At 37.2% G+C, this 25,375-nt stretch overlaps 2 long non-coding RNA genes and 1 pseudogene across 2 annotated transcripts; 2 read left to right on the forward strand and 1 right to left on the reverse strand.

Moving 5' to 3' along the window:
- Positions 1 to 4,730: 4,730 nt before the first annotated feature.
- Positions 4,731 to 8,175, reverse strand: LOC113344978 (annotated as a pseudogene).
- A 7,358-nt stretch (positions 8,176 to 15,533) lies between these two features.
- On the forward strand, positions 15,534 to 16,453 carry LOC113345079. The gene is made up of 3 exons (XR_003357994.1): positions 15,534 to 15,694; positions 15,910 to 15,984; positions 16,107 to 16,453. It is a non-coding gene; the product is annotated as an uncharacterized LOC113345079 (long non-coding RNA).
- A 1,612-nt stretch (positions 16,454 to 18,065) lies between these two features.
- LOC113344841 lies at positions 18,066 to 18,927 on the forward strand. The gene is made up of 3 exons (XR_003357924.1): positions 18,066 to 18,361; positions 18,463 to 18,549; positions 18,648 to 18,927. It is a non-coding gene; the product is annotated as an uncharacterized LOC113344841 (long non-coding RNA).
- Positions 18,928 to 25,375: the final 6,448 nt, after the last annotated feature.

Genomic DNA, 25,375 nt, shown 5'->3' on the forward strand with positions numbered 1-25,375 from the left:
TATGTACTAGAGTTATATAACTCAAGAGTATGAATGGAATGGAAAAATTCTTTTTTCATATGATGATACCATATCAAGAAAATGAAAATGTAAGACCTTGAAATAAGACCTTAATAGAAGGAAACAGAAATAAAAACTCTAACTAGGGAGGTTAGCATCCGAATGTGGCGTGCAACCTAGTTCACATAAATGCAATAGGAAAAAAGTAAGACCTATCGCACGTCATAATCAGGGAAAACCTGGTAAGCATGACTCAAGGGAAATCTACATTGACCCTGGAACTTGAGTCATGGAGATTTGGGTGAGAAAAACGAAAAAGCCATCTAGGAGAGACACCTAAATCGAAAGATTGGGGTAATAATATCTTTCCTAAGGAGTGCAGAAACTCGATCAGGGCGTCGAGGTACACGGTTGAATCAAGAGTGCACGGGGCGTCTGAAGCGTACCTTTCCATTCTTGACAAGTCCTGACTATGATGCACTCAGTCCGAAGAAACCCACTTAGGATGCAGTCTCGTAACCATAAACGTTATTGGTGGAGGGGTAAGAGGCTGCGAAATCAACTGGTTGTTGTATTACGGATGGGAGAAGCCAACCTTAACCAGGTAGAGGTAAGCTTCCTTGAAGAGGCAACCAGGGGGAATATAAGGACGTCACCCTCCATTAGGGAGTTGAATTGTGTCAAAATACGTAAATGTCATGAGGATTTTTACTCATGGGAGTATTAAGGCTTGTCATATTTACGCACATAAGAAACCTGAAGATGTAACAATACAAGAAAAAGATAAGGAGAGATCAATGGGTCGATACACTACAGTGTAAAGACTTCCTGTGATTTCGTCGCACAAGAAAAAAGAAATTTTTGGGAAAAATAAGACCTTTAATTCGGAAGAAAAAATAAGACCTCATGAGAAAAATAAGATATATGCTAACTTTTTTTTGCTGCAAATAACTTCGCATGATATAGAACAAAATTAAGGCAGAGAGCGACATTATGTTCATCATCCTATCAATATGTGACAACGAACAGAGGAAAGAATGGGAATGCAAGCATAAGAAGAATGTTATTTGCCCCATTTGATAGTGTCATGCACGTGCGAGAAAGAATGACATTTTTCTATTTGCAAATACAAATATAAATCAAAGGGAACATATAACAAAAATTAATACTTCAAAGGTGTTCATTAGAGAAAAAATTCCAAAAGACATGAAGATATACAAGAGGAAGAAAAAGAATTTACAGCAAGCGAAGAATGATTAATTTTTGCGTGATTCGCTCGGCCTCAGAATCACTACTTCTTCTTCGTATTCTTCATATTCTTCTTCACTATCAGAAATATCAGGAAGAACTTCGTTGGGGGGAACGTCTGCGAATGTATACTTTGAGAGAGGAATATCATTATCACCACAGTCTTTCTTAACAGCTACATCACGAGTACAAGTGGCATCCTTGCCATTATTCGAAACAGTGAGGATGTAATTCTTCTTTAACTTCTGATACTTGGAGTTGAGAGCATAAAACTCCATTGAAGAGTTTTTGGCTTCCTCAAGACGTTTCTTCTCTTCAGCAGCTAATTGTTTCTTTAAGTATTCAATTTTCTCAAGATAATTCTTCTCTTTCTCTGCGAAATATAAATAAGCAGGTTAGAGCTAAAGAAAAAAAAGACATCAACCTCAAGAAATGACAAGTATGAAAGAGCCACAAATGACCTTCATGATTGGAAATAATGTCTTTAACCAGTGCAGAATGTTCAGATTGAAGGCTCACTTTACGGCTAAACCCTTCCTAGCATCATTCAGAACTCTAGCAGCCCAACTAAATTCAGCTTCACTTTCTATGAGAAGTTGAGAACGAATTAAATTTTTTTCCTCAACAAGTGCGTTCTTTTCGCTCAAAGCTAAGTCACGTTCAACTTGAACTTTAAGGACAGTTTCTTGGAATTTTTCTAGTGCTTTCGCACCCTTGAGAGCAATCTCATCTTTTTCACTAATGAGTTTGTTCTTCTTTGCTTCCAAAACCTGAATTGTCTCTTTATTTTCATAAAGACGATATCTGAAGTTACTAAGTGTAGTCAATAGGGGTCTATGATCCATTCTAAGAGAAGTATACTTCAGTCTTAAGTCCTCCAGATTGAGATATTCAAATCCCTTGGTAGGATAATTGTTTAAAGAAGAATGAAGGTGTTCTAAAAGAATTTCCTCGTCAGGAAAGTTAGATGCCTCATCAGAAAGATTATAAATGTCTGCGAACGTAGAAAAGTCAGAAGTGTGAATTATTACATAAAGCAAGGAGAATGAGAAAGTTAAAGATCACGTACCAATAAGTTCATCATTCCTTTCTCGGACCTGGCGAATCAATTCAGAGTTCGCAGAATTTTGAGCTTTAAGTTTGATATTCTCTTCCCCCAGCTTGAGAAGTTTCCTTTATAATCTGAGGAAACCACATAGGATAAACGAGATACCTGCGAAAGTATAAGGAAAGTATTACGTAATGAAAAGAAAGAATAAAAATAATATTAAAGAAAATGCGAAGATATGAATATTACCATAGAACCAATTGCATATTGGAAACTTGGATTTATCACAGAAGTAGCTCCGCGAAGAGATGGATCATCCAAAATGGGATCATCACATACTTTAGAGACCATTCCAAAAGTAAGTTGTAGTTCATCATTATTACTAGCCGACATTGTATCAGATAAAAGGGTGGATAAATCATTCATGGAGAAGGAGACTGATGGATCTTCAGAAGCAAGAATATCATCATCATCGGATTCGAGACTTGAAGAAGGGTAAAATTCTTTACGCTTTTTGGAAAGATCCGAAGAAGACGTTTTAGACGAAGATTTAGACACGGGTTTCTTGGGTTGGTTTTTAACTTTACCCATAGTCTTAACACCCGAAGTTTCAACCTGCGCGAATAATCAAGATAAGAAACAGAGGCAACAATATTGTTGAAATTAGAGAAAGAATGTTTCTTACTTCATTATTCTGCGAAGATGACACATCGTGTGATGTATTGGCCCTCTTAGCTATGTTCTTTGGCTTAACAACCTGTAATTAGAGGAGTAGGAAAATAAGAAATAAAGAAAATAAAATTATGCGAAATTTAGAATACTTATGCGAAGATCTCATACCGCTTTCTTATTCTCATCTTTGGACAAAGCCAATTTCCAAGGTTGGTAAGCAGAAAATTTCTCAAGAAGGGGAAGATCATAGCCGTCAGCAGTTTTGCCAGACACATGAGGACCTTCTAAAATTACAGGACAATTAATCCAACATGTGTCATTAGACCAGCGAGCAGTACTATTGGATTTGTCGTTCCAATCGACATCTCGCATAATCTTCTCGTCTTCAGAAATGCCATCTTTTCTTCTTAAGTGAACGGCCCATTTGGTTGATTAGTTTTTCATAATTGCAACGTAGTAGTATTTGAAGAAATTATCAAGAGTATACTCAACAGGGTCGATGGCTTTATCACGGAATAATTCATTTCGCACCTCATAAGAATAAGAAGTTCCCAATCCTGATGCGCGACGAGAATATTCGAGTGCTATTTTAATAACATCACCATTCAGTTGAAATATTCCCCATGCGAATCGATCATCAGCCAGAATTTCGTAGAATAATGGGATTTCTGGATTATACAATGGGATATGAAGATTATTCAGAAGTTGTCCTAACGAAACGATAATATTTTGATTAGTCCATTGTTCAGAATTAATTAACTCAAGATTGAGTTTGGATGAATAATCAGATTCATAAGGAAGAGAAAGCGAATAACCTCTTGCGCCAAGTTCTTTCTTCATTTTAGTGAATTTTATCTCCATCTTTTTACCAGCTGGAGCCATTATAAGAATGGGAATGACAGGTTTATAAGTAAAAAAAAAATTAATCTTGATCAAGATCAAATCAGTAAGGGTATGATCAAATCAGCAAAATCAAGATTAAGTTACAGGGAAAAGAGAGGAAAACGCGAAGAATGATAAATGAGATGGGGAAGAGGTAATGATCTGTAAAAAAGATGATTATACGAAAAAAGAAAATTGCAGTAAAATATGAAAAGAAAGAAGAAGTAAAAAGAAGAAAGAAGAAGATGAAGGAAGATATATAAGAAAATTTACTCTCGTTTTCCGAGATTTATCTCATTTAATGCGAAGAATGAACGAATAGAAAGAAACGGTTATAAGGATGTGTCAGATAACGAGTGGTCAAGAAGACACGCGTAAATTAGGAAAACTCAAATTCCGGAAGTGTGTCGGAAAAACAGAATATGAAAAGATGAGCATGTGCGATATTATAGGATGGAGATTTCTCATATCGCTCAGTCTATAAAGAGAACGACATGAGAAGAGGCAAAATGTAGGAGTGAAATATCACACATTCGTTATGTATGCGAAATAACAACCATATAGTGTAAGCGAAAACCATCGCACATAGCAAAATTGAGGTGACGTATCTGATGATGTCAGCACAGTCACGAGTAAAGTGTGAAGATCTGTGCGAAGTATAAAGTGTGCAAAGTTTTGCGAATGTAAATGAGCGATTGTAACACATAGTCATTCCGAAAATAGGGGATCTGTTAGCAGTCATCCACTATGTAATATCCTATATAAAGGGAAGGGCTATCATGTAATAAGAGAGATCTTTTAGAGTGAGTTAGTCAAGAAATTATGAGAGAGAAAATTTATTTGGAGAGCAAGTTAAGTCTTTGTATTATCTTGTATCCAACTTAAGATCTTAATGAACAAACGAATGATTTCATCATGCTTTCTTAGAATATTGTTTAGATCCTTGTATGGATGTGGTTGTAGGATTTCCTGCAACTACAATAATTGTTATTAGAGAACTATATATATATGGATGGAATGGGAAAGTAATTCCGTTTTCCGATCACAACATAACACCGAGAAGCTGGTTCTTAACGGCTTGTACATCCACAACAACCTGGCTCATAATGCATCTGTCTGAAGGTAAATCCGAGGAACATTTAACTCCAATCTGAATTATCGAAGCCAAGATTTGTCTCATTGTATCTCTAGCTATGTTTCTGCCTTCTTTCCTCAGCATATTGTACTTGGTCAGTTCAGTATCATTATTGTCTTCTCTTGATTCCAACAACAAGCGTGAATCAATAATCTCCTCAATATGCTCTGGCAACTCATGCATCTTAGAGAAGTTATGAATGTTTAGACCATCCTTAAACATGTCATCAGTTGGCTCTTTCCTGTAAACATCTCTAGCAAAAGAATCCCATAGCTATAGACGTCACCTTGTGTTGACACTTCTCCACCCATCCCATATTCTGCATAAACCAAAATAACAACTGCACCTGAAGAAAAAAAATACGATGATTCTAATTAAATTACCAATTGCTAATAAACTTTATTTTCTTACCTGGACAAACATAACCGATGGAGCCCTTTATTGCAATTGAGCTTGCGTCTTGTTCATTCAACAGTCTAGAATTACTTGGGGGATTACAAAGGAATTTAGCCAATCCAAAATCACCCACATGGGCGGTTAAATCATCATCAAGAAGGACATTACTTGGCTTCACATCACAATGCACAATGGGTCATTCAGAATCATGGTGAAGATAATTTAATGCTGAAGCAACATCAACTGCAATGCTCAATCTTCCTTCTAAGTCCAAATTCCTCTCTTGTAGTTGATCGTGGTTAGATGCGTCAGCTTCAGGCGGGTGCAACCAGTTCTCTAGACTCCCATTAGGCATGAACTCAAAAACCAGAGCTTTGAAAGGATTACCATGAAAATCCGTGCTCGAACAACAAGTTAAAATCTTGAGTAAATTTCTATGTCTAGCTCTCCTTAGAGCTTCACATTCGGCCATGAAACTCTTAGTTGCACCTCTTTGCTGAAGGTGTACAACCTTAACTGCAACCGGTTTTGATTCATCTTGTTGAAGAATTCCCTTATACACAGAACCGAAACTTCCTTTACCAATCAAGTTAGTAGAATCATTAAATCCATTCTTAGCTTGAAGAAGATCATTGTAAGAAACTCCCATGAATAACCGTTCACCCGCGTCTAAAGTTGGCCAAGGAAATTTGGTTTTTGACTTCTTTCTCCAATGAAGAGTCAGAAATAACACAATTAAAGTAAAAAGTAAAACCAGAACGATGATGATGAGAATAATGACTTTGATCGTCATTGATTTCCCCTGCTTTTGTTTCGTATATGAGTTCAGTGGCTTGGGGCAGTTCTGCAACTTCAAGTCAGGTACACCACCACACAGCTTACTATTTCCACAGATAGAAAGTGAATTCAAGTCTTTAAAGACTCCTCCCTGTGGTACCTCTTCCTCTAGATTGTTAAATGATAAATCCAGTTTTTCCAAGGTCTTTGGGTATTATACCGGACAAGTTATTATGGGAAAGAAGTAAAGTTTCAAGACCTCTTAAGAATGTAATAGAGAGAGGAATGTCTCCTTGAAAGAAGTTATCGTCCAACTCTAAAGTTTCTAAGCTTAAACATTCGCCTATGGTTCTTGGGATTTCACCAGATAATTTGTTTCCCGACAGGTACAACCCCCCAAGGTTTTTCAAGTTCCAACTTCCACCGGAAGTGAACCGGTAAGTAAGTTATGAGCTAAGAGGAGAACACCTGATAAAGAAGGAAGTTGAAAAAGTTGTGTGGGTATATTACCACTTAATCTATTGCCGGAAAGCCACAAGCTCTGGAGAGAATGACAGTACCCAAGACTTGAAGGAATTGAGCCTGTTAAGTCATTGGCAACTAAATCGAGTGCAAACAATTTTGTTAGGTTACCCAAAGAGGAAGGTATTGGACCGGATAATTTGTTAACTTTAATATCTAATTTTCCCAAATATTTTAGGTTCCCAATACTTGAAGGAATACTACCAGTTAACTGGTTATTACTCAAAGAGAGTTTCATTAAAACTACAAGATTCTGAATACCTGTTGGAATATTTCCGTATATCTGATTATTTCTTATATTTAGGTCAACAAGATTTGTTGTGAGATTGGCTATAGAGCTAGGTAATGGTCCCCCAAAATTATTCAACTCGATAGTTAAACTCCTCAGATTGGTACAATTAACTAGAGAATTGAGGAAGTTTAGATCATTAGCGTCCCCACTTCCAAGTTTATTTGCTCCTAATCGGAGAACCTCAAGACTTTTTAAGTTACCAAGGTTGTAAGGGACAGATCCAACAAGATTATTTTCCTGCAATAGTAGCTTTCTAATTCTAGACATATTGGAAAATGAACTTGGAACGGTTCCAGTGAAATTATTGCTCGCAATTTAAAAAAAACTGAGATTAGGAAGTGTGACACCAATATCAAAAGGAAGACTTCCATGAAGTTTATTAATCGTCAGTGAAAAGAATTTAAGGGATGACATATTATAGAGTGAAGGAGGGACCATACCCGATAACCTATTTAAACCCAGATTCAGTTTTTCTAATCTTGTTAGTTGACCTAGAGTGTTTGGGATTCTTCCCACCAGCTTGTTGAAAAGCAACGTCAAGGTATGTGAGATTTGAGCAATGAGGAATACTGTCTGGAATTTCCCCCTCCAAGGAATTATACGAAAGATCCAATTGTTTCAATCGTAAAAGATGACCAATTTCGTGTGGAATTTCACCAGTTAGACTGTTGTTCTTGAGGAGGAGATCCTTAAGAAAGCTAAAGTTTCCGATGTGAGGAGAAATGGAACCTACCAATCTTTGGGAATTAAGATTAATCACTGCCACTCTACTAGGATGACGACGACTGCATGTAACTCCTCTCCACTGGCAGAACTGCAGAGAATTATTCTTGGTATTCCACGAACTCAATATTCCGAATGGATCTTGAGTTATTTCATTCTTAAAAGCAATTAATGCCAGTCGGTCGTCATTTGAAGTGTTATCATCGATCACAACAAGGCCGTTAACACCTATAAACATATAAGAAGAAATGATGAGAAAAGTAAGGCTGCTGAATAGTATAGCAATCAAGTTGAAAGAACTTTTGTGCCCTGCTAATAACTTCATCTTCGTAAAATGTATGTATAGATCTCAAGTTTTAAAAATCTGCAAAGCTATTGTAAACTTGCTGGGATGAAGGCTTAACTACGTTGGGATTTTATATGTGTGTCGAAACATAAGGACAGCCTTGCAGTCTCTGCGATCACTAACACCGGGTAGAGGTCCAGTCGCCATAGGCCTTGGATTGAAGTCTCTGTGCATGTGGTTGTATTCTCGAAAGCTTTAAAAAGTCATCAAAGACTTTGACACAGATCCAGCGTATCCAATCACATGCAATAGTCCTTGTTTTGGTTTTTGTTTGCATTTTTCTCTCTAGTACTTCTTCCCAAGAGTAAATGGAATAATGTATGTTCTTTGCATTAAAGGATGAGTTGGTTCGGTGCTAATCAAGTAGCTAGTGTGCATTAAATCCTCTCACATGACATGCTAAGGATAAGCAGAACAGTTATCATGCATATGCTGATATGCAATATCAATAGCATGGCCAATTATGCTTCAAAAAAAAAAGGCAAAGAGCTGAAATGCCCCAATTTCGATGGTCGTTTGTGGAAATGCCCCGGAATTTGGAAATAAAATAAAATGCCCCATTCTATAATACTATATACTTTGCCATGGCATTCACATTTGATTAGCTTGTTGTAGTAAGTGAGTAGTCAATTTAATCTAGAATCCAATAGATAATCCAATGGAGACATTAAGAAATTATTTGCGCATATTTTGTCGTAGTGTACTACAGGAAGAGCTGGTTGTTTCCTGTTCAGCTTTCGCTTCCTCTTTCTGTTGCGCAAACCACCTTTGTTAACAGTCATATCAACTTGTAGAAATCCTTGAGGTTTAAGTGCAGCCCCGTCAGTCTTTGCAAATTGAACACGTTTACTCCGCTTTGCATCACCAGATTCACCACACAATGACTCTTCCAGCGACTCGCGTTTATGTTTCTTCTCATCATGACCTTTTTGAACTTCTTGAGATTTAGGTCCTGCAGATACGTTTGTCTTTGCCAATTGCACACATTTACATCGATTTTCAGCACCATCACGCTTCAACTCTTCCATCTTTTCGCGTGTATTTTGATTTTTCTGATCATCACCTTGTAAGAATTTCCATAGAGGAATTCTAGCTCCACCAACAACTCTAGTACCATTAGAAGTTCCAACTTCTTCGTGATGTACGACCTCATATTCATAATGCTGAATCACTTCTAGCTTTAAATATGACACATGAATTTTCATTAAATCTAGTTTAAACCAAATATCTGTACAGTTCCACCAAACAAGATGTTTTTTCTCTATTGATTTACATCTTGGTTGAGTATGTTAGTTATTGAAGACTAATTATTTTCCTAAAGTTAGCCGTGGTTATTTAGGGAAGGGGTTTCCTAAACCGGTTAGGATTCTTGGTGGCCAAGTTTGTAACCTATATCAATAGGTAATTAGGCCTTGTAGAATTGTATTGTGTTCAAAACGATTAAGAGATCGGTGAGAGATTTCTTGTATAGCTTTTAGGGCTAAAGTTACGGTTGTGAGAGCATACTGGTGAGGAACAAGAGTCAAAGTTATCGTCTCGAGTAATTGTTGCGGTGTAACCAAGGGTTTGCTGGGATTCACACGACGTTGTAATCGTTTTTCTTCATAGTGGATTTGAGTTGGTGCGGCTCAAAGTGGACGTAGACAATATATGCAAGTTGTATGTATTGGTCGAACCACTATAAATCTTGTGTCTTGTGAGTTGATTTACCTTTCTCGTATTATTATAGTTGCTTGTGCTTGGTTTACTTATTAGTCATCATAATATCTCAAGATCCGTTATTCTGCGGTTGTCAGTGATTCCATAAGAAAATCCTGAAAACTGGTATCAGAGATCGGGTTAGAGATTTAGGGTTTATCGTAGTACGATTGGAGTAGGAGTTATGGGTGATAATAACGAAAGTACGGTAGCTAGGGTTAAAGTTTTTAATGGGAAGAACTTTGCGTTTTGGAAGTCTCAGATGGAAGACTACCTATATGAGAAAGACATTGCTGATCCATTTGGTGGAGTTGCGAAAAAGGGAGCACGCAAAGACGATGAATGGACAACTCTTGATCGCAAGTGTGTAGCCGTGATCCGTAGATGCCTAACGGAGGAGGTATACAATAACGTACAAGAGGAAACTAGTACGAAGGATCTTATGGATAAACTTGAAAAGTTGTATCAAAAATCATCAGCCTCGGGGAAGATTATGTTGTGTGAACAATTATTTAATCTGAAGATGCAAGAAGGCGACGCAATTTCAGCACATCTTGGGAAGTTTAAATCAATTATTTCTCATCTTTCAAAAGTTAGTATTACTTTTGATGATGAAGTTCACGCTTTAAGGTTGTTGTCGTCATTACCAAAGTGTTGGGAGACTGCAAGGACAACCATTAGCGATTCCACAGGGAGCGAGAAGTTGAAGCTTGATGATGTGCAAAAAAGGTTAATTGCTGAAGATGAGAGAAGAATAGAACTAGGTTACGGTTCTAGTACTTCAAGCTCGGCCTTAAGTATGCAAGAAGAAGATAGAGGCAGGAGTTCAAATAGGAACAACAACAACAACAAATCCAGATGGAAGTCTAGAGGGAAGTGTAGGGGGAGATCTCTCTCCCGGCCTAGAGGTGTTGTTGAGTGTTGGGCGTGTAAGAAAGTAGGACACTTCAAGCGCGATTGTATGGAAAACAAAGGTGCTAATAATGGTGTAAACAAAGGTAATCAAAAAGAGGTCAACGTAGTTGCAGCTGTGGAACCGGTGAAGGTCCTTGTTGATAACAAGAAGGTGATTACGGAAGGTTTTATACTACTCTCTGAGGACAAGCAAGATGAGTCTTGGATTATAGACTTGGGAGCTTCTTTCCATGCAACGGGTGATAAGAGTATTATGATCTCTTATAAAGAAGGATACTATGACCAAGTATTCTTGGGTGACGGTGAAGCATGCGACATCATTGGTTTGGGTGATGTGATCTTGAAAGTCAACGGTTCGACATGGAAGTTGAAGGATGTACGACACGTTCCAAATTTGAAGAAGAACTTGGTGTCTGTGGGCCAAGTTTGTGATGATGACTTTGAAGTTGTGCTTACGAAACACAATTGGAAAGTGAAGAAAGGATCTATGGTATTAACTCGTGGAGTTAGAGTCGTTACTCTATACCGGACTTCAGATGGAACTACTTTAGCAGTGACTAGTAGTGGTGAAGACACTAACTTATGGCATAGAAGATTAGGACAAATGAGTGAGAAGAACATGAAGATTCTATGTTCGGGAGGACATCTACCTAAGGTGAAGTCTGTTGATATGAGTTTTTGTGAAGACTGTGTTCTTGGAAAACAAAAACGGGTTAGTTTCAGCACAGGAGGAAGAGACTTGATAAGGGAAAAACTTGATTTGGTTCACACATATGTATGGGGACCAATTGATGTTGCATCTCACAGAGGGTTCCAATATTATGTCACCTTTATTGATGATCACTCAAGGAAGGTGTGGCTTTACTTCATGAAGAATAAGTTCGAGGTGTATGAAGTGTTTAAGAAGTGGAAAGCGTTGGTTGAAACAAAAACTGGTCTGAATTTGAAGTGTCAGGTTAGACAACCGTGGTGAGTATGACAAAACAGAATTCTTACAATTATGTGCTACAAATGGAATTCGTTTAGAGAGGACAGTTCTAAGGACGCCATAGGAGAATGGAATATAAGAATGTATGAATTGGACATTGAATGCACGTGCTAGGTGCATGAGGTTGCAGTCTGGTTTTCCCGAGACCTTCTGGTCACATGCAACAGAGACGGTTGCTTATCTAATCAATATGACACCTAGTAGTGCATTAGATATGAAGATACCATAGGAGGTTTGGACCGGCAAAAAGGTAAATCTTTCATATTTGAAAGTTTTTGGTTGTGTTGGTTATGTTCATCTTAGTCCTGGTGAGAGGTCTAAGATAGGTGCTCAAGCAAAGAAGTGTATATTTCTTGGTTACGAAAATGACACTTTTGGGTATAAACTTTGGGACTACGAGGGTCATAAAGTTATTAGAAGTAGAGACGTCACTTTTAATGAGAATAAGCTGTACAAGGACATGAATAAGACACAAGTTGAAGATGTCGGATCGATAAGGAGTTGTATATCGATATTGATGATGTTTCTGGAAAAAGTTTGGTCCAAGAAGAGCACGGTGTTGCTGATGGCAGAGAAGTACAAGGTGAAGAGATTTTTGCTGCAGTGGAAGTTACTCCTATAGTTCCACAAGAAGTACGAAGATCATCAAGAAATCCAAAACCAAGCCCAAGGTATGCTCTGAATTATCTATTACTTCCGGATAGAGGTGAACCGGAAGATATTAAAGAAGCACTAGCGGCTGATGATTCAGGCAAGTGGCAACTTTTTATGGAAGATGAGATGAATTCACTTGAGGAGAATGATACTTGGGTGTTAGTAAAATTACCAAGAGGTAAGAAGGCGTTGCATAACAAGTGGGTTTATCGGATAAAGTTTGAAGCAAATGAGATATTCGCTACAAGGCGAGGTTGGTTGTGAATGGTTTCCAGCAAAAACTTGGTGTTGATTACAACGAGATATTTTCTCCAATTGTGAAGATGACTACTATTCGAGTAGTGTTAAGTATAGTGTCTTCTGAAGATCTCTACCTTGAACAGTTGGATGTAAAGACAACTTTTATTCATGGTGACCCAGATGAAGAAATTTACATGAAGCAGCCAGAAGGATTTATAGTAAAGGGCAAGGAAGAGATGGTGTGCAAGCTAAAAAAGAGTTTCTATGGTTTAAAACAAGTCCCGAGACAGTGGTACAAGAAGTTTGATAACTTCATGCATAGAGGTGGTTACTCACGGTGTAATGCAGATCATTGTTGTTACTTCAAAAGGTGCGGTTATGACTACATCATATTATTACTTTACGTGGATGATATGTTGATTGCCGGAACATCTCTACAAGAAGTTGAGAATTTGAAGAAACAATTAGCAAGTGAGTTTTCTATGAAAGATCTTGGTGAAGCAAAGCAGATTCTTGGTATGAGGATCATAAGAGACAGAGCTAAGGGTGTACTTATGCTTAGTCGGGCTGAATATATTGAACGAGTGTTGAAAAGGTTCAATATGGAGAATGCTAAACCAGTTAGTTCTCCACTTGGAAGTCAAATTCGTCTTTCAAGTATGCAGTGTGCGAAGACAGATGAAGAAAATGAGTACATGGCTAACGTACCATATTCTTCGGCTATTGGAAGTCTAATGTATGCTATGGTGTGCACGAGACCGGATATTGCACATGCAGTGGAGTAGTGAGTAGATATGCAAGCAACCCAGGAAAACAACATTGGGAAGCTGTGAAGTGGATTCTCAAGTATTTGAGAGGTAACACAAACGTACCATTGTGTTATGGAATAGGTGGTTCTATATTGAGGGGTTATGTGGATGCAGACTTCGCAGGTGATGTAGATAAAAGAAGAAGTACGACCGGTTATGTTTATACTATGGGGTCAGCTGCAGTGAGTTGGAACTCACGGTTACAGAAGTTGGTAACATTGTCTACTACGGAAGCGGAGTACGTAGCAGTAACAGAAGCGAGCAAGGAGATGATTTGGTTACGATATTTGTTAGATGAGTTAGGAAAGGAACAACGAGATAGTGTTCTGTTTAGTGACAATCAAAGCGCTATACATTTAACCCAGAACTCAGCCTATCGTGCTATGACTAAGCATATAGATATTCGTTATCATGTTATTCGGGATCACTTAGAAGAAGGAGAGTTGAAGATCGAGAAGATTCGTGGTTCGAAGAATCCGGCGGATATGTTTACCAAGGGAGTTACATCAGACAAGATAAAGCTCTGCAAGGCTTTAGTTGGTCTCTCAGAATGAGGTTGTGGGATGGGAGCCGCACTGACATGAAGATGTTTTAGCACCGTCAAATCCAAAGTTGAAGAAAAGGAGAATTGAAGACGATAAATGAGTCTTCAACGTGAGAGATTGTTAGTTATTGAAGACTAATTATTATTTCCTAAAGTTAGCCGTGGTTATTTAAGGAAGGGGTTTCCTAAACCGGTTAGGATTCTTGGTGACCAAGTTTGTAACCTATATAAATAGGTAATTAGGCCTTGTAGAATTGTATTGTGTAGAAAACGATTAAGAGATCGGTGAGACATTTCTTGTATAACTTTTAGGGCTAAAGCTAGAGTTTCGTTGTGATAGCATATTGGTGAGGAACAAGAGACAAGGTTATCATCTCGGGTAATTGTTGCGGTGTAATCAAGGGTTTGCTGGGATTCACACGATGTTGTAATCGTTTTTCTTCATAGTGGATTTGAGTTGGTGCGGCTCAAAGTGAACGTAGACAATATATACAAGTTGTATGTATTGGTCGAAACACTATAAATCTTGTGTCTTATGAGTTGATTTATCTTTCTCGTGTTATTATAGTTGCTTGTGCTTGGTTTACTTATTATTCATCATAATATCTCAAGATCCGTTATTCCGCGGTTGTCAGTGATTCCATAAGCAAATCCTGACAGAGTATCCTTGCACCAATGTCGACCATTGACTAAGTTTTCTTCCAAAGTAACACAAACATAGTAACAAGGGATTTCCATAACTCTTACAATTAGGTCTAAGTTCTGCATGCAAAGAACGGCAATGGAAAACTGCAAGGGAAAAGCAGTTGTTCATGATTCTTCGATCCCAGCAGCAGAAGACATTCACAAAAGTAAAATAAGGAAAATAAGGAAAAAAAATTAGTAAGAAATCCAGTGAAATAAGGAAAAAAAAATTGCATAAAAAAAAGAGGAAAAAACTAACTATTATGTCTTCGCCGTGGTTTGGGCTAGAGACCTTCAGTGTGTTAGACTGACGTGATAACTAACTATTATGGCTTCGCCCAGATTTGAACTAGAGACCTTCTGTGTGTAAGACTGACGTGATAACTAACTACACCAGTCCACGAAACCTGTGTGGTTGATATCTGACACATACAAATAATATTCAGGATATTCACTGAAATTTTTTTATTGACATACTTTGCCATTGGCGTTCACATTTGATTAGCTTGTTGTAGTGAGTGAGTGTACACCAGACTTTTAGGAACGTACCCGTGTTAAATTTAATCTAGAATCCAATAGATATTTTAGAAAGTGCCCGTGTACAATCTTGCTATGTCTGGGTTAGAGTTAGATCCAACAATATTGGAGGGTCCGGTTGGATTGGCGGGTTTGGGTAAGTTTTGCTCTGCTCGATCAAAAACTACATATGAATTTGACAACTGGTCTTCAGCCCGGTGTACGTGAATCATTCTACAAGTGGGAGACAAAACTGATTCTACAAGAATTAAAGTAAAATTAATTTACAACATGTTCTATGTTATCTATCAAAAAGAAATCAAAAGAAAAATTAGTTTATGTTAAGTGTTTTTTCCCGTTGCCGCGTTGTCATCCATATATTTTTAGAATCCCATAATGACTTGTACATAGTCTTTCATAGTAGTACTGTCACCCAACATTCCCTACTTGCCTATAAATAGATTTCCTACTAAGCTTACTCAATGTATCAAAAACAAACATAAGTTTTCTCTTTACAAGTTCAGGTTTGTTCTTCTTCTTATTTCAGGAATCATGTCTGACTGTGGTTGTGGATCAGGCTGTTCATGCGGTACTAGCCTTGAAAGGTAATTTCATCTCTGTTAATTTCATCTTCTCTTACTTTACAATAGCTAGACAACCCATTTAAAACCTCCCAATAGAACCCATCATTTCCTTGTACCAAGTATATAATACGGTGATATTTCTTGTTTATTGCACTCTCTGCTATTTACGTGTTAAGATAATATATTAAATTTATTTGGGATGCTGATAATGATGACGGTGGTTCGGGTAATTATAGGTGCAACATGTATCCTGACTTTGATGAGTGCTCCGAGATTCAAAGCTTTATGGTTGGTGTTGCTCCTTATACAACGTAAGCCCCATCTCTCTCTATATGTATAAGAGCTTAGCTAGGCCATGGGTTTTCTCAAGACCAGCTTTCGAGTAAGGTTCGGCATCTCAACAATAATGTTTGTTACTTTGTGATGCATGCAGGTTTGGTGCAGGGATGGGAGTAGAAGGAGATGGTGATGATAAGGGCAGTAGTGCTCATGTTAAAATTCAGGCTATCTAGACCATTCAACTGTGACAGATGCGCAGATAGACACTGAAGTAATTATCTATCCTTGCTGTCTAAGCAAGAAATTTCTCAATATGCTTGTAAAAATAAAGTTGGATATGTGTGGTTTTTCTAATAACCACCATATGTAATGATGTCTTTCATGCTGTTCTTCAACTTTTGTTTTCTTTTTCGTGTGGAAACAAGAAAAGAAAACTGTGGTGGCTGTACTATGTTTCGGTTTGGGTTTATTAATCATATTATTGAAATATTGAGGCCTTTATCCTTGTGTTAATGTTTGTCTCCAATTGGGTTGCACGCTGCATTTTTTGAGCCGTGTCCGTGTCCGACGCGCATTGGACGCTGACACGACGTGTATCTGACGTGCCAATATGCGCGTTCTGCGCACTTCTGGTCTGGACGCACTGATGACGCAGATTTGAAGCTTTTTCTTTTCATTTTCATTTAAATTTTTTCCATTATTTGTATTATTGTTAACTAAATGAAGATTTGCGTATATTTACATCTATTATTTAGGTCTTTATTAAAGTTTTATAATAGGAAATGACATCATGTATATCCTTGATTGGGTGTTGTTCTAAGAATGCATTTTGATTGTGCCATGTGTATAATAGTGATTAATTGCTTCACATTCGGTATGTATAAACAAACGATCTCTTTTTTCGCTTGAAATTTATATACATGTAGCATCATTTTCTAATTTTTAGGATCGAAACACTTAACTTTCATGTATAAATACATGATTGTATATATAAAAAATATATAAATAAAATACGCATATAGGTGTTTGCGTCCTAGCTTTGTGAGAATTTTGTAGTGTTCGCATCCGCATCCTATCGTGTCCGCGTCTACATGTCCGTATCTGTGCATGATTATGGGTTATTGAATTTGTTCCTGAAAAGGAGTTTTTATGTCAACCATGACATAAAAAAGGTCACTTAACATTGGGACTTAACAAATGTGCATGCGACATTTCAACCTCATTCTTCAATTTAACTTTAGGAGTTCTGTAATATGAACGACCATTTGTTAACTACACAACCCATCAAATGAACAAGTTAAATTAACAATCTTTAAGGAGTGTGCATAAAAGTGAATTCGATTATCTTTTTCATATTCCCGGAAGTATGGATACTGTATTCAGTTTCCAAAGGATATCTTCCTACACAAACCAAATCGTTGGAGATGATGTGATAGAGGGTGATACCCAAATCAGAGAAGGATAATATCGAACTATCGAATATAAGGTCATCTCTCTTTTACTTTATTGTTGTGACACTAATTTGAACTATTAGTGGTTCTCCTAATGCAGAGACGTTTCTTGAGTGGTTGAGATCTGCTCCAGACGCCCCAGCCAAATATTTCAAACCTACCCTTAAAAAAAAAAAATCAAAGGCAATGTGTGCAAAAAATTTGCATCCTCGTAGAAAGTTGAATTATAATCCATCCCTAATCACCCTACAAGGTTCCTTTCAGACCTCAGCTCACTACTACCATTCAGAGCCTACCTATAGGAAATCCTTTTAGCTTATTCCATCTTATCGAATCTGCCAAAAGGTGACATAAATGAGTTAGCAAATGTAATATTTAAGACATTCATCAATGAGTGTATCAGTTTGAAACTGGAAAAAGCAAACTTTGTACATTGCATTTGTTGTTATATATATATTAAAAGATCATACATTTGGAGACTAAAGAGCGCACATAGTAAAGTTTATAGAACAGAATCGTTATCTAAAAAGATAAAGGGGAATAAATTGATTAAAAGTGAAAATGGCAGAGAAAATTAATCACATTTAGCTACGCTACGCTAAAATTTAGATACGAATAACTTGAGTTAAAAACTCAATAAGCACATAACAAAATTTTATTCCTTTTCTTAACCGGTTTTAAAATTGGCAAATGATACAAATGATAAGATTTCTGTTCTATACTAGCTGATGAAGAAGAAAAGAAAAATAATATTTTAAGAAGTAAGGTGATCGAGCGAAATCTTTTTTCACTCAACACTCCCATCTTCACAATAAATAGACCCCAACTCTCCGAGATCACTCAATATATTAAAATTTTTACTTCACGACCTCAGTTTTCTCTTTGCTAATCACTTTTGAGAAATCATGACTTGCACTTAAGGTTTATCGGGCTGTTCATTCGGCACTAGCCGTGCAGGGTAAGTAATTTCCTCATTGACAATTTGAATTATAAGAATTTTCAGTTACAATTTTGTTTTTTTGTTTTTTTAACGATGGTTGGATTGATTGCTAATTACAGAAGCAAGATGTACCTAGACTTTGGCGAGATCACTAACACTCAAACCCCGACAATCGTAGGTGTTGCTTCTCAGAAACTGCAAGTCTGGTGATCATATTCCTCTCGCTTTCAGCTCTCTCTAGCTATATGATTAAAGAGATGTTTTTTTATAATTTGAGAGTGTTCACCATGTTGCATACATGCAGGATCTTTGCGGGATCAGAGATGGGAGTAGAAGGACGTATTAATGATATTGACGCTCGGGATTGTGTTTTGGCTAATTACTCAACATGAAGCGGACGAAGAGATGCTAAGCATGCCCTAGCCAAACGGTGTTTAGCTTGTTTCTTCTATCTAGAACTTATGTATCAATGTTGTTGTAAGGATAATGTGGGATATGTATATGGTTGTTCCGAGCAGTAGCACCATATATATATATATATACCTACGTACTCAACTATAATGGTGTCGTTTATGTGGTTCCAATTACTACACTCCAATACTAAACATATATATAAATCTTGTGAGCACACACAGAAGAAGAAAAAAAAAAATCCATAGAAGTCATGTGAGTCTATTTGAGTTACGTTTTACTTTCAACCATAAAAGTAGTATTAAGGTAGCACAAGTAGTATTAAGGTAGCAGACAGGTTTAGCAAAACTGGCAAGACATCAAGGGTTATTTTGTCAATGAAATTTTGGTTTTTTCTTGTCCATATCTAAATACTAGTCCCTTCGTGCCTGTTGTGCGATTTTGCTATTTGAACAGCAAGTTGACAGCTACTTGGTGAGAGGTAAGTATTTTTTTTATTTATCTAATAAAAATGGTGCCAGCCAAGGCTTTTATGTAAATAAACAAATGAAGTTAATTACATCTGAATGGGAGGGAGTCGGGCGACAATCTGTGCACCGACGCCCTTTTGGATAGCCAAACTCATCCTATGAAAAAGTAAACCATCTACTTTGTTATTGGCGTCATAGTTAGTCAAACAATTCTTCAATCTCTTGAGAAGAATGGTGAAGTCTTCCCCAAGCTCCCCCAAAGTGGAGAATGCCGAGGCACGAAACTGATATCCTTGAGATGCACACTTATCTAGGTATTTGTTACGTTTGCGAGTAACCGCCATAGAGATAGCATGTCCAGGAGTGAAGCTGTGAGGTCCAAAACCTGCGAAAGGTGACACTCCAGTGACATCAAAACATATATCCTGACCGTTAATCCAATTGTATATAAGGATGTCTGCTGGCTTGAGAGCAATGCCATTGTCAGTCAAAAATCCCAAAGATACTTCTTTCCTAGCAGCAACACATGATCTATAACAAATGTCCATGACAACATCTCTTACCAAATTATGCCAAAATTTCTGACCAACTTCACTTGCACAGTGGAGTGCATGGTCTCCAAAAACATCCATAACACGTCCACAACAAGAGCATGTGCCATTTTCCGGGAACAATGGAATGCCAAGCCTTATTGAGTAACGGCCCGAAACTGACGCGGCCCAAGTGCTTGATTAAGGCTCGGGATAGGGATGGCCTTCAAAAAATCCAAGGCATGATTTATTCGATTACTTTGCCACAGAATAGCATCCCGTGCAGTTAAGCTAAACTTGACTGGAATCGATCTCCTTACGACATCAAAGTACTATGTTGCCAGGGCTTTCATTGGGTGTGGGGCAACCGTATTGATGTTGAGAGAAGAGAGACTACAAGCTTGGATGAACTTATCAAGCGCGGACTGATAATTGAGGCTGGGTATTGTCGTATCGACGGACCTCAAAATAGTATGTTGCAGGTGTTGCGTTTGAAGGTGTGATGCAAGGTAACAATACTGGCTGGTGTCGGCCACTGGATAAACACCAAACCCTCCCTCTTTGAACGGAAATGTAGCGATTCTTTGCTGAAGCAAACCAAATCCAGCGCGGTCACCTGTAATCAGGTGTCGTAGATAGCTCATTAAATGTTGATCATAATGCTCTGTGACAGCCTGTAATACTCTGGGGTGGGCGGTGCGGAGAGTGAAATATAGTCGAGAGACTCCAGTGCAATTACGTAATAATAAGAGTTCACACTGAGGGTTCTTTAACTGTTTTACTGAATTCATCAAATGGATGGTTTTCTCAGCTCTTGCGAAGAAAAACCGAGTTAATTCTTTAATTCTTACTACCATTGGATGTACCCGACGGTTCAGATTGAAACCAAAAAGTTTAGAAACTTGGCAGCGGGAAAAAAAGGGGAGTCCGACGTTTCCTATTCAGTTTCTTATTTTCTTCCTAAAACAAATCTAGGGTTTCTTCGTCTTCCAAAAACAAATCTAGGGTTTCTTCGTCTTCTTAAAACAAATCTGGGTATCTTGCGATCAAATCTAGGGTTCTCCTCGAATCTTCCAATAGTAAAAAGTTATGTGATGGTAGTTCCAGATATCACTACCATTTTATCTCAAACTTACTAACAAGGTAAACTTAAAAACCTAACTCCATGTTTATTGTATAAGAGTTTTTGAATGCCAAAATCATCTTGATTGTTTAAGGTTTGATACATCGTATTTTATAAAGTTTTTATAGATCTTGTTTCTCTTCTGTTAGATTTGGGTAAGCATTCTGATCAGGAATTTTGATAATTTTATAACTATAGCTCATATGATTCATATGTTTATTATTCACAGAAGTGTTTATATCATAAACTTGTATCAGTTTTTGTAGATGGCGGTGGTCAGTTTAGATGATACCGAGAAGGAAAAGGGTGAAAAGACTCAAAATACTGATGAGATGAATTGTACATTGGAAAAAAGTTTGAAACACATGATATCGATGATTTGTTCAGTACTTATAAAGCATATGCAAAACGTGAAGGATTTGCAGTTAGCAAAAGAACTAATCGGAAAAATGAAGAGGGAATCATAAGATGTGTGACGTATGTTTGTAACCGAGCAGGAAATCCTGTTAACAAGACTAAAAATATAGCTGAACCTCGCAAGAGCAATCGTTGTGATTGCAAGGCTTACGTTACTGCAAGATTGGATGATGAAAACAAATGGGAGATTACTCAACTTAAGCTTGATCACAAGCATACTTATAATCCAAGTATGTCTCGAAATTATCGACAACATCGGAAAGTTGAACCACATGTATTACGTACCATGGATATATGAATGCCCCTCAAGTGAGCAACAATGCTTCTAGCTTTTCTGCTCTTGGCATGTACATGTCTGTACCTGACGAAGGCTGGAACCAAGACGGAACTGGTTAGCTACTATTTGGGCCACAAAATGTTGAGGCTTTTCACCCTACATGTTTTTTGAAAGTTACAAACCCTACAAACAAACAAAATTGATCAGGTATATACAATATGGAATATCATTCAATGTAATAATTTACATATGAACTACTCCATCGAATAAAATGATTGTGTCCAACTAAGAAGAAACTAGAAAACACGCATAAATAACTTCAACTAATGAATAAATATCAAGAACATTGGAACATAACCAGGCAGATAAGAATTTCTAAATGTTCAGACAAGACAAGAAACAACATAGCAGACTAATGATGTTTTTTGCTTCTTCTTTCCATCAAGAAATTTTTTATTAAGTTCTCAGAGTTCTATTGTTTTACATAGAATTTAGTATCTCTTCACTGAATTCATAAAGGGGAGAAAATTAATGGTTTAAAAAAAAATTGCAATTTGTTTATGGATATTTACACATCAAGTTTCTATTATTTCCTTAAAAGCTGACTCTTTTGGTACAGTAAAAGTCAAAATTCTGCTTATCTCATCAATCAATATTCACAGCCAGTTCTCGTGGTGTCATTTAGCCATTTAGAAATCTCTTGTACGTATGAAGAGGAAATTTCCACAAAATTAGGCAGAGTTTCTTAAAAAACTTCTAAAATCAGGTCACGTTTTACCTTGTACCGATTGGAGCATCAGGGACAAATCTCATCCATTATTACCACTCTTCAAAAATTAACCTATATGCTTCTAATTTAAGATCTCATACATCTAATCTGGTTAACATCTAAGTTAGGAGACTTACTGTGATGTCATCTCCAACTGAATCGATAACTTTGTTGGATTTCTTGCCTAACCAGTAGCTTCCTACTTGTTTAATATCTAAGTTTAGCCGCTGAAGTCTGTCGGATTGATGAAATTTACCAACTGGGTGGTAAACAGAAATATTATAATAATTAGATCTAAAACATAAAACTAGAATTAAATCATCGGACCAATACTCGAAGATACTGAAATCAAGATGGATACGATTGAGCGATTTTTACCTCAGAGCTAAAATTAGGTTTCCGACTTCGCTTCTCTCCTCTCGTTGTTCGAATAGCCGTGAGACAAGAAGAACAAGTCTGAGTGAGAACAGATAGCGGTGATCTTTGAAACTATCGACACAGATTTCATCTGAACCGTCGGGTACATCTAACGGCAGTAAGAATTAAGGAATTAAGTCGCTTTTGCGTTTTTAAATTTAAAAAAAAAAAGAAGATAAACAAAAAATAATTACCTCTCTCCGCCACGTAGGTTTTGCTGTCAAGTAGCTGTCAACTTGTTGTTCAAGTAGCAGGGTTGGCCTACAGGCGCAACTTTAGTTTTTACGTAATTATCCCATTAGATTAGGGGAATCTTATTTCCAAAATAAAATTTTCCAAAAATACCCTTCTTTTTATTCTAGATTGAGAATCGTATATTTTCTATTATATTATAAAGGATAATAGTGTTTTCTTATATCGACGGTTCTCTGTAATTTGGACATATAAAAGACAGTCCGATTGTACTCGATAAAAATAGACAAGTGCTTTTTATCCAATGGATTGAGGTCTACAATTTAAGTGCATAAAGAACGGTCAGATTGAGCTAACGATCTTACCATTCTAACAGATCGGGTAATAAATCTTAGTCAACCAATTTCGTCTTTACTCTTTTGACTCATACGCTTCTTCAAGCATTTCTCTTCTCCTTCCTCTTTGGACCATCTCATAGACTTTCTTCTCCAATTTCATATAATAGTTTGTGGTCCATTTATCTTTTAATCCCTTTGAACAATACTGATAAAGCTACTTCGTTTCATTTGGGGTCTTCGCCAGTTAATTCGATTGGTGTTTCCGCAACGCCCCATGCGTGACTTTTCTTATTTTCAACGTTTATAATCCATTAAAACAAAATGTACTCTTGAATTGTATATACATACAGAAACGTCTAATGTTGAGAACCACCACCACCACCACTGAGGATGGTTTGTTGATTTGGATCATATCAAGCATTCCCTTATATTACGTGCCCATGTCGCCACTATAATAAGCTATGTAAAGCCATTTTAAGTCACTGAGAAGCTATGAAAGCCAAAAACAAAGAGCTAAATTGCAACACCTTTGCTAAATCCCATAAACTGTAACACTTGTTCTGGGAAACAAAAATCGATCAACACTGCTCAGTTGTTAACTGGTTACAGCTAATCAATGAACCCATCCGCGCAAAATTGATAATAAGGCAGTGCATTACTTGCTCATGATGATAAGAACGATATATTATTTTTTTTGTAGATTTTTTTCACATATTTCACACACCAGTTCATTCTAGAACTTGCAGCATCACCGTTTTAACCCAAATAGAAAAAACTTCCACACTTACCATGGACTCTATCCAACAAAGTCCGATTCACCAAGGCACCATTGTTTATTGTTGTAACTGCATCTTCATGAGTGTCTGCATATCAGCACCTAGAGTTAGAAGAGGAATTGTGAAAATGACGCATAATCAAGACATAATGTGTAGCATAATGTTATTCGGTTTTCTTCTCTACATTTATATGTACCTCCACCACCTAACCAAGAAATGCAAACCACGGCTCTTATAAACCAAAACTTCTGATCAAAACCAAAGCCCGAGCTTCTCCATATGCTAATCGATCTTCTTTTCTACTCTTATACTCAAAACCTGTGGAAAAGCATAGAATTAATTTTATTCCTTTCCTGCAACATTACAAATACTACTGTAAGTAAGAACCCCAAATCATCATGTTTGCATTACCTTCCAGTGCAGCTAGTCATCAATCCGACAAAGGAGAGTTAAACAGCACAAATTAACACATTTTAAATACTGGTGTCCTTCATTCACGAAAGTTATACATGTTTTCTTTTTCTTTTTTTTTTTTTTTTAAATCGTGCTATGAAATTGAAGTGCTCATGATTTCTAACTTTTTTCTTACTCAATTACATTGTCGCTTCGAGCACCCTCATTTGAGTCATTCGGACACGTTACTGCTGATCCAAAACTCATTCCTGTAACCTATGGATGTGCTACTGTTACAGGCTATAAGTACACATGTGCTGTGAAAGCTTAGCTCTTTAAGACATTTAATCTGGAACCATCTAGCTCCCTTCCTGGCATCCTAAAGCATATTCAACTTCCATGCAAGATCCATGCTGCATGCATTGATATGCTTTCATGATAGAGAATTCCTAGAAAAATTGTTCTTGTGATTATCGAGGAGACAAATTGTCGCGTCTTTTCTCTAAAAAAAAATTGTTCATGCGGTGGGCAGCAGAGAGACAAATGGTTGTGTGATATTATCTAGATGAGGTTGGGTTAGTATCTGTAGTTCGATTAGACGTACAAATACTAACTCAGTGCAGTTAGAGTTGGTCTTTGTCTCTTTCATTGCCGCCTTTTCAGTTCATTGGGTGCACTGTTTTTCAGTTGCATCTGATACAAACAATACAGAAGAAAATATTATGTGATACTGAATAAGTATCTGAAACTGAATATTTGTCAGTTCACTATGTGCATTATTTTTCGACTGCATCCGGTACAAATACTACAAAACACTGGGAGGAAAGCATCAGAGAAGCAAGAAAGAAAAATTCTAAAAGGTTCTGCCTGAGAGAGTAATACGCGCAGGAAGGAATTTAGTTGTAAGGTTAGAAGCAAG

Source organism: Papaver somniferum, unplaced genomic scaffold (assembly GCF_003573695.1).
Source record: "Papaver somniferum cultivar HN1 unplaced genomic scaffold, ASM357369v1 unplaced-scaffold_80, whole genome shotgun sequence".
In the NCBI taxonomy this organism is placed as follows: Eukaryota; Viridiplantae; Streptophyta; class Magnoliopsida; order Ranunculales; family Papaveraceae; genus Papaver; species Papaver somniferum.